The 11,059-nt window shown below is 40.4% G+C and overlaps 1 long non-coding RNA gene across 2 annotated transcripts; it reads left to right on the forward strand.

Moving 5' to 3' along the window:
• The first annotated feature begins 2,879 nt into the window (after positions 1-2,879).
• LOC125940733 (uncharacterized) lies at positions 2,880-8,789 on the forward strand. 2 transcript variants are annotated; one of them, XR_007463928.1, is made up of 3 exons: positions 2,880-3,887; positions 5,587-6,159; positions 6,450-8,789. It is a non-coding gene; the product is annotated as an uncharacterized LOC125940733 (long non-coding RNA). The 2 variants fall into 2 exon arrangements; XR_007463927.1 differs by having other exon boundaries at positions 5,587-5,628.
• The last annotated feature ends 2,270 nt before the right edge of the window (positions 8,790-11,059 follow it).

Raw genomic sequence — 11,059 nt, forward strand, 5'->3', positions numbered from 1 at the left:
GCTTACGTAAGATATGCCTTTGCTTACGTAAGATGCTTACGGCGACAAGCTTTGCTTTCAGATATATATTCAATGTCAATATTGCTCAACACTTCTCAATAATACTCAACATTATTCAACAATATGTCAACAACAATTAGTCAATGACTTTACTGTTGTGAAGCGCTCAACAACATTATTGTTGAGGTATTGTTGTGTACGTTCAATAACTATTGAGGCATTATTGAAAGGATATTGTGTCAACAATTCCTCAACAATATGCCAACAACATATCAATAGTCAGTACTCCATTTTCTCGACAGAGGAAGGGCTGTTAACTTTGTCTCTTTGGGTCCCACGTATGACAAGGGCAGTTCAAGGAAGCGTTACAGGTCCCCGTGCCCACAGGGGATATGTGCCATTGAGCTTGGACCCTTTCTGCACTGCCTCCAGGATCGGCCCACATGAAACGGGTGCCATTGATCTTGGACCCTTTCTGCACTGCCTCCAGGATCGGCCCACTTTATCTGCCCCTGTATCTATCTGCCTTTTGAACGTCGCTATTGGAAATGACAAAACTTCAGCATAATAGAAGTTACAGCTTGAGTGATATTGTCAAGAAACATTGGGAAGAACTCGCAAGCAATATTTTTTTGTAATTTGTTTGGAGAGTAACTAGCATGTGTAGTAAAGGGTTGGTGCCAGAGACCGCCTTTTTTCAAGTTTGACTGGTTGCTCGGATGATCTCGTTTTGTTCTCGCAACTTGTCATAGTGGTTTTTGATGTGTGGCAAAGCCAGTGTCAAGCAGACACCATTTACTATTTTGTTTGCTCATATGTTTTGTTTATATCAAGTACAATGCATTGCATGTACGGTACGCTATATTGCACTCTACGTCCATGCCACAGTTGTACTCGTGCCTACGGGTGACAAAATTTCATTTTCAACTTGCCGGCATGTTCTCGTTTTGATTGCCCGGATAACAGCTTTGGCTTTTGGCTCAAGGTCACTTGAAGATCGCCGACAACGGGAGCTAAAAGCATTTCATGCTTAAAAGAGTAGGCAACCTTAAACTTTGACTTAGGTGTTTCTTTTTGGCACTCGCATCCCGGCGTTGGTGTTCTGTGCTTTGGTAAGCAGTAATAAGTGATTTCTGATCAATTATAATTATTCCAGACACTTCAGTAACTCAACTTGAACTAAGCTTATGCTTTGATATCATGTCTATAAAGAAACCGATGGATTTTGCGCTGTACTACTTTGTTTCTTTTTTTCCTGATTTATTTTTAATCTGGTCTCAGCTAATTAGTTATAATTATCCCAGACACTTCAGCAAGTCAGCTTGCAACAAAACTTATGCTTTGATATCATATCTATAATGAAAGTCATGAATTCTGAACTGAACCATTTTTTTTCTATTTTTCTGATTTACTTGGATTGCATCCCCGGTCGTCTCAGCTAATTAATTCTAATTATTCCAGACACTTCAGTAACTCAACTTATAGCTAAACTTATGCTCTGATATCATATCTATAATGAAATTCGTGAATTTTGTACTGTACTATTTTTTTCGATTTATTTTCACCTCTTGATCATCTCAGGAGGTGAACCGGAAGTACTGTCCAAAGAACAAATGGCACTCGACGCTCCTGCCACTAAAAACTCCCGATACAGCTTTCTATTGCTCAATACGTGCAACATAAAATTGATTTTTTTTCTTTTTCTTTTTTTTTCGAGCGTGAAAGAAGCCCGCGAATACACGCAAAATTGCCGCACAACTAGCCGCTCGAGGCACTATGCGTGTATCCGCGGGCTTCTTTCACGCTCGGAAAAACACTTTTATGTACCACGTATTGGGCAACAGAAAGCTGTATCGGGAGTTTTTCCTGTTGCTCTATAATTTTCTGATTGACACTTTTCAGCTAAATATAATATCTGAGAAGCTAATTATTTATTATTAATTGATTAATAATTATTAATTATAATGATTATCTAATTATTTATCTAATGAAAAAAATGAGTATCTGTAAGCGACGGCAAACAACATTACCTTGGTTCTGTCCAGCTACGTGGCACTTGCCTATATTTAAGTGTCGGTGCAAGAAAGTTGGGACACCCTGTATATACTGGGTGTTCAAAATTATAGGCATTACGAAAATTTTAAAAAATCGCTTGTAGCAGCTACCATAAATCTTATCACTTAGCTTGGTTATTCGAAGAAACGGACATTAGTAACACAAGAAATTGAAACTAATATTCTAATAATTAACAAAAATGACTAATGAACTTCTTAGTTAATTATTTTACGACACATATTGCAATATATGAATTGTAGCCGGTGAGTTTGCAAGACGCATCCACCTAAAATGAATTTCCAGTATAACACCAGTTTCGAGATATTATTGCCCAAAGTGTGGGACGAAATACATGGGCGTTTTAGTTACTTTTGTGCTTCAATGTATAAAACAGCATTTTGGTAACAAAGTAAGTGTAACAACAGTGCATTTTTACGGCGAGTTTGATGGCGCATATCTCCAAACTGGTGTCATTCTGGAAATTCATTCCAAGTGGATACGCCTGACAAGCTCACCGGCTCAAATTCGTAAATCGCAATATGTGTCGTAAAGTAATAAAATAAGAAGTTAATTAGTGATTTCTTCGTAATTAGTTGAATGTATGTTTCGATTGCTCGTGCTACTAATGTCCGCCTCATCGATTAACCCAGCTCAATGATAAGAATTATGCTACCTGCCACAGGCGATTTCTAAAAATTCCGTAAGACTTAAAAATGACCACCCTGTATATATATATATATATATATATATATATATATATATATATATAGACACAAAATTGGAGCACAAGACAAACGTCCCAACAAGCAGTGACCAATGACCGATGATTGGGCACCTCCTGGATTCCCATCGGCTTCTATTGTAAGTGGCCAGTGCCCTGTCTGTGTCAGAAAACGGCATTGCCTCCATGTTAAATATGGGCAAGATGGTGGGAAAAGTAGTATGTAAGCATAATAAATAAATATGTTTTTTAAAGAGTGCGTTTTGTTTAGTTGTTAGCCCTTAGCGCACAATAAAATGAAACAAGTTTGGGTGATCTCTGCGACGTGGTGTCCATATTTTACATGAAAGCCTAGGTCTATTCTGTAACACGTAGAGACGGGGTGCTGGCCAGTGTGCTGGGAAACTGCTTGGCCACCACGCACAATCTACGCTGTTATACTTTGCCGGTAGCAAATCGTAGCGCAGAAGCACAGGTACAAATGTTTAATCAATGGGACGGCATGCTGTCTACCGTTCGTCATGATGTCAAACTAACAAGCACGAACAGCGACAATTGTGTACGTTGCTGGTCCGTAGTTCATTTCGCGCCGGTTGCTTCACGTATTAAAATAAATATTTCTTTTTAATACAAACGATTAAAACTGTGCGCGCACACAGGGCGCGACATTTGCGACGTTTGAATTTTGCACTATTTCCCGCGCGCTCCGTACGTGACCGGCCGGCGCACTGCGTTACCGCGATAAAGAAAATAGTTCCTCAAGGAAGCTAAGCAGAAAATTTTCACACTCTTGCAAACCACAGAAATTGTTAAGAAATACCATTATATTACAAGATTTGTTAATAAATATGGCAATTCATATCTATGAAAGCGTGGATTTGTATGCGCGTTTTTGTGTGAATGCGCGCTTGCGCTGTTGACTCTTTGGCGGATTCCGGAACTTTGTGCGTGCGGCGTATGTGTGCGGGTTGCGTGATGAGTTTGCTGCGTTTTCTGTGCCCTTTGCCTCGCTGTGACATCTTTGGTATATTACAACTTATTGCTCGGTCTTAATGGGCTACACGTTGCCTCGAAGATCACCATGATCGCCTCCGACTCAGCCACATCGAAGGTGAGTGAGTGTTTCGAATTCCACTTGCTCGTTCATTGCGACGCTATCAGCAAAAGTGCGTACAGAGCCCGTGCGTGTCTTCCACGCGCCTCTGTGCTCGTTTTCATTACTAGTACTATCCTTCCGTTGCGAGAATTGGTTGTGCAGCACTAGATTTGTGATATTGAGCATGAAGTTTTGTCCTGATTTAACTTCACAGCGCGCTTGCGGCGACGTAAAGCAGCTATGTGGAGCCAGCTAAAACAGGGCATGTTGTGTCACGGCCGGGCTCGACTGGCGCGCGCGCTCGCTTCTTGCGAACGCGCGCGCCAGTCGAGCCCGGCCGTGGTTGTGCGCGCCACGATTTTTGGTACGGTGTTCCAGCACCGATTGAAATTAGCCTTATTAATGAGCGCTCGTGCTCTGCCGTTTTGGTGGGCAGCTATGTGGAGCCAGCTAAAACAGGGCATGTTGTGCGCGCCACGATGTTTGGTACGGTGTTCCAGCACCGATTGAAATTAGCCTTATTAATGAGCGCTCGTGCTTTGCCGTTTTCGTGGAAACAATGCGACGTGAAATAATCCGAACTGTACTGTAATCAAGTATATTTCGTTCGCGCAACGCCGTCCATTGACGTGCATCTACTACATGGCGTGTCGGGATCGTCGAAAATATGCGCGGGGCGTTTTGCCGTTCTAATGTATTCTGCTGCGCTGTTCGCTTCAGGATCGAGTGCCCAGAGTCCGCTGACACGCCGTGCGGTAGACACGCGCTGTGGCGCGATAATAATAAAGAATTGCAATGGCGTATATGTGATTCTATGTGATAGGTGAGATAAAAAAGGGCTGATGCCAGTGAATGCTGTGAAATCATCAGGTTATGTGTGGTTTGTTTTCCGCCGGTACGCGCGCGGTGAACTTTTTTTTTAACCATTATCTCCCTTCGACGCCATCGAGTACTTCGCGCTAACGCCTTCGCGTAGGCGCTCTATATTCACGGAAAAGGCAGATTCTGTGGGATGCTATGTTCTGCTTTAGTGGGATGAAACATTCAAAATAATGTCATCGTGTGAAGTTTCAGCCTTTGGCCCTTCAGTAACTGATTGATATAACTAAGTTCGAAAATCAGTAAAGGAACGAGATGCTTGGGCATATTTGCCGTGTCGTCCCACTGTGCTCCCAGAGGCATGTAAGCGTTATCGACAAATGTCAAAAATTAGCAAGGCTTTTTATGAGATAGAAGCAGACAGCTATGTCAATAAGTTATTTTTGCTTTGAATTCACACACTAAAGAGGAGAGAGAGTTAAAGGGGAGCGTATCTTGTGATCTAAATGACGCTTTGCCATAAGCTTGGAACAATGGTTTGTTGGTGGAGCAGTTCTGTGGAATACTTAGAGAGTAAGCAAACTGCAGTAGCAGCAGTTAGACGGGGAGTAAAAAATGCAACACTGGTTTTATATGAACGAGCTACCTTTAAGATGTGGCCGCAACAGTTCATGCAGTAGATGAGCAAAAATAATTTTAAAATTTAGGAGAGAAATTAAAAATAAATTATTTGCCCACCTCACACTGCCAGTGGCAAGAGCAGCCATGCTTTAATGTTTTCAATCAGTCATTTATATCCATCCATTTATGTCGGCCTAATCGTCCATGTAGATGTTTTGATTGTTGCTTTTGAGTTATCGTGGCGTCACATTTTAATACTGACATCTGTTTTCAGAATCAAAATGAGCCTGGAGACGCCACAGCCGGAATGCGAAAGGTGAATTCTTTGGCCATTCATCGTCTAGCGTCACCATGATCAAATGCACTGTTGCCAGGAGAATGTATTGCTGGGAGGTATTCTCCTTAAGATTTAGTAAAAATGGTAGCATTAAGTGTCTCCTTTGCGATTTTGCATAGCCTTTGATTTGCGAGTCGATTCATTTATTTGATGAGGTGGGCAGTTGGCACACCCTGTCTTTGTGTCTTATGTACACATTCAGCTGAGTAGGTCTGGGACACAGCAAGCGAATCTGATGTGTAGTGGTAATCGCATTAACGTCGACAGTTATCTTCCTGTTTGAGCTGCTTGCTACTGCTGCTTGCCAACACAAGCAGCAGTTGCCCACGATGGCGTGAAAGAGGTTCATTGAAGAATGGCACATACTCTGAGTCACATACCCAGAGATCCAAGCAGGTCCATCAGATGGTTATTAACCCACTTCCCGTCTACATAGCAGCCCTACCCATTAGGCCATTGACCACCAAGTGACACAAATTGGCTGGAAAATAGTTAGACAGACACCCGAAAGTATGTGAAGTATCCTAAAAATGCTACTTGCATTAAAGTTTTCAATGCTTTGGTTTACTTACTATTTTATTTTGTACTGGGTGAATCCTTGTTTTTCTGAAGCACATGGCATCCTAACAGCATAACAAGCTATGACATTAGTTTTAGTTGTTTTTATTAGTGACATTAGTTGACATTTTAGGTCTGGAGCAGGCAGTATTTCTGTGATTTATTCGGAGTGTGGCTGTTGTGTAAATAATCCTTAAACTACCTCACTAATATTATTTACCTAAACGTGCCGTTTCACATAGGTTGGAGAAGTGCTCATTCAGACGATCCTGGCACAGCTTGCCATGGTGGACCAGGCAAGTTTGCAAGGGCCTTGATTCACCATGTGTTCACAGAGAACCTCATGGGCCACTCACTTCTTGGAAACACCACCACCAATAGGCAAAAAGAGGCTCTTGGCCTTATCAGGGTCAACGCTGTTATAGGCAAGTACCGTACATCCTTTTACCCATTGCATTTTTGCCTTCACATTTTGTACTTGGAATTACCAGCTTGCTATTAGCACAACAAATGACTTTCAAGTAGCCTGTGTCTGCAACTACGTGCTACAATAGCCTACTATTTGGAATGAATGTTCATTTGATCTCAAGTCTCTAACGCCTCCATACTAAAGTGCTAAATTTTAAAAGCAGCCTTAACTGCCAGAAGTGATTGGTGGCTCCAACTGACAAAGTTAGGTGTATTTGCGCATTAGTTGCACTACTTGACTGTCATTGCAATGAACAGTTGGAATGAAGCAACTACCAATCTGTAGTACCAATCTGTGAAGCTTGCTACCAATCTGGTGCTATAGCGGGTGTGCTTAAGTAGCCTGAAAGTGTTGTTATAATATAGGAATTGTGGAGAAGCTATGCTCAAGTGCAGTTACTGCTCAACTCGAGGGACAGCACTTCCACCAAATTTCAGCAATCAATATGGCCCTCCAGATTCTGTAACGCAAAACATAGTGGTTTCACCTATTTCAACAGACCACATTGAATTAAAGTTGCTCCTGTCTTGAAGGAGGTCCATGTGGTGGCAGACAGTAGCCTTTAAGCAGAGGGAGCTTAAGTTACGGGGCATAATTGTTTGGTTGTTTCGATCAAAGCAACAATAGGAACAGTTGCCAAATTCGTTGTCAACATTGCTATGTTTAGCAATGTCCATTCATTCTAGGCACTCAACCAATTAAGATCCAATTTATCACATTGTATTCTAGGATGTGGAAAAAACAAAGGTATTTATTTGACTTTTCCTCACGTTCCCATAAAATGATCAGTACTCAATAGGCCCTTGGCAGCTACTATATAAAGCTTCTTACAGAACATGAGGCATGTCCACAGCTCCCACTCTGAAATTGTTGGAAATGTCTCCTGCTTTCTTACTTCAAGGACGCACTTGCCTGTTTTCAGCGTTATTATAAACCAGTGCTCAAGTACTATGGGTTTAGATTTATCAAAGATTGAATGAGCTTTGTAGGTGTTCATGTTTAACCCTTTGAGGATCACATATTTTCCGGCAAACGTCCCCCAATTTAAGCGTTATATTTTTATTCTGGATTGTTCTTCAGTGACCTTTCCAGAAAAAAAATGGGTAAATAATTTTTTAGGTCACAAAGTGACAAAGGTTTCTTAGTGTCCGCTGTTTTACACCATGTTTATTGTAGCATGCAGGGCAAACTAGCATAATCACATTTTTTAAATGTAATGACACTCACAAAACATTAAACTAGGTGAATACTCCCAAACTACTGCAGTGATGGGCACCATAGAATAAAGAGAAAGATCAGTTTTGGAAGAAGCCAAGGGGCAACAGCACAATCAGGATTTTTGTAGAAGTCGCAGAAGGTTACAGAATCTGTAATGTGATGCTTGGGGACACTTCATTCTTAAAAGGTATGCTTATTTATATGTTCTTTCGCCGCCTCATATTTATGGTCGTGACCACACGATTTGTTTCCACCACTCTACATGCATGGCAGTGACCCTCAAAGGATTAGCAGAGCCAGTCCACTTGCATATTTCTCTTGTAAGACTGAGCATTTCTTCGTATTTCTTCTTCGCATTTATTTGTGTTAGTGTAACCAGGTCGGCGTGCAACTGCAGTAAATCCTCGTTATAAGCAGTATTTTGTTTTCAGTAGAGAGGCATAAGAATGGTCATCACGATGCGAGAAGTGCACTCCAGTAGCATATGAGCTTGTAAAACAAATTCAGATATACCACACTCAATTCTGGCCGCATAACCGTATTTGGAGCAACTCCTGCAAGGAAAAGTTCAATAAAGTGCTGCACATTTTGATTATGATTGTTGAGAGAACTAATTTTAGTTGCCAGTAGTCTACCTTTAAGTTTTTTCACCAACAGTATGAAGTCTTTTTTCCACCATTTTGTTCCTAAGCAAGCAACATTCACATTTTCACATCAAGGATATTCATGAAGTTATTCTGCCACAGTGGGCTTTTCCTGTTTGCCTTCTGCATATTGTACTAAGTGGAGTCCTCCGGTGCCACTCCACTTTGAAAGCTGGTCATTCTCTAGAATTGAACTCGTGAAAACTTGGAATAAACAAACAAATGAAACAGTTTCATTATAACAGGGTGTACTGTATGTCGCACTTTTGCATGTGGAACATTGATCTTTAACGTCATGCTGTTTTTCCTTTTTTACAGGCTTTACCTGTCGCAAGTTTCCTGGGACAAACATGACCTACATTAAGAACACTCTGGCCTCACTTCTCGCAAGGGACCTGAAGTGTCCAGAAGAGCTCAAGTCTGTGGACAGTTCAAGTGTTGTGCACTTGCAGCCCTCAACATTTTTTTGTTATTATGATGTTTCTAGTCACCTGAAAAGCCCAGGTTGGATGGTTCAGACACAAGTACTGTGTTGTGATTAATAATTAATTGCACAAGTGTTGCGCTTTGTACTTTAGTACATTTTTACGTAAATCTTTAATATATTTCTACAAAAGCTAGTGTTTCTTGACTATTTTATTTCATAGGTATCTCGGGTCATTTCATGCCAAGACTGTTCCATGACGGCACACCATTTCAAGTTTGTTTGATAAAGTAAAAGTAGGCCCAGTGAGAAATTTTACAGAAAATTAGGTTTCATACGTACACCGGAAAGTGGAATCTGTGCTATTGTCAGAGTGGTTCTGTTTAAGGAAAACTACATATTAACATTTGTTTGTAGTAATGGTTTATTTTGCTATTTCAAAACAGTAAGAATTAAGTGTTAAAGTTTGCTTAAATTCAGAGTGCAACAACAGTTCTCGGGCAAGGCAGCGATGTGCTTTCTTTCATGTATGCATGAAATCTGATTTCTTGCAAATTCTTTCATTCTAACTTGTTTTGCGGCACTCAAAAATTAAAAAAATTTCCTCATGCCAGTTCCATTTAAGTCTTCCAGCAGGTAACTAATGGCCACTGTGTATCAGATAAAAATCTTAAGTAGTCAAAGTGAATAAATCGCTTGGTATGTAATGACCTGCCCAGGAACCTAGTAATCATGGCAGAAAACGCAACTGGATCGTGCAACAAGCAATGCAGCACAATAAACTGCTCCCATGGCACAAGTTATTGTAATTACCATGTCGTTTCAGAGGTAGATAACGTTTAGTAAAATGGGCACACCATTTAACCAATAAATAAGAGTCTCAGTGGGCTCATGCAGATTGTGCCATGATTATTAAGTTACTGGCTACCAAATAGAGAAATCAAGTACATTTTAAATGGTATTTACTGTAATGCTTGTATAATATTTATTTTCTATTTATTTCAATTTTGAGAAATGTTTTACTTTAGGGCCACGCAAACTTTACATCTCTCAGTATTCAATTTCGTTATTGTATCAAGCTGCTGGCAGTTTGTAGATTGCGTTAGGAATTTTTTGATCTCAAGGCACACATGGCTGTACAGTTAACAAATGTTTGGCTTCAATAAACAATTCAGCTAGAAAAAAATGCTTTTTGTCCACATCAATTTTGAGCTGTTGATTTTGTGAAGGAGTATTGATTTTGTGTGTTAAGCCAATTCGAAAACTGGCTTAATGGTTCTGCTAGCAGCTCTATAATATGTTTTATAACAGGCTATATCTAAAAGTGGTTTTGATCCCTGGGTGACCCAGGTCTTCAATACAGAAGTGCCTGAGTTTGCCCCTGTCCTCTAGTATGCAAGGACCACATCAATATGGATGGCATCAATGGTAATGCCATGAGACTCAACGTAGCTCAGCGGTATTTAAAGAAAAGTCTAGTGCAGTTTTCAACACTATTCACCAAACAGCATATTTCAGTGGGCTCTCAAGTGATTTCAATAGTGACGTTCAGCACTGCTCCAATAATATTTAAATGGTGTTGCATTATTGACTAACATTGCACGTTGGGCTTGTTGGTATAATAATGGAGGCAAAAGGCATAGTGCATCAGAAACAGGACACAAGAGGAAGAACATCAGACAACACACACGTTTGGTGCTTAACGTGTGTGTTGTCTGTGTTCTTCCTCTTGTGTCCTGTTTCTGATATGTAGCACCTTTTGCCTCCATCAAGCAATATTGACGTTTAACGCTCATCCAATAATACTTCAATGGGGTTTCAATATTGATGTTCAACAATGCTTCAATAATATCTCAATGGGGTTTCAATATTGATATTCAATACTGCTCCAATAATATTTCAATGGGGTTTCAATATTGACATTCAACACAGTTCCAACATTATGTCAATGGGGTTTCAATATTGGCATTCAACATATTTCAACAATGTCTCAACAGGTTTTCAATATTGACATTCAACACATCTTCAACAGTTCTTCAATGGGCTTTCAATATTGGAATTCAACATGGTTTCAACAATCCATCAATGACTTCTCAA

This window comes from Dermacentor silvarum, chromosome 10, assembly GCF_013339745.2.
Source record: "Dermacentor silvarum isolate Dsil-2018 chromosome 10, BIME_Dsil_1.4, whole genome shotgun sequence".
NCBI classification, from domain to species: domain Eukaryota; kingdom Metazoa; phylum Arthropoda; class Arachnida; order Ixodida; family Ixodidae; genus Dermacentor; species Dermacentor silvarum.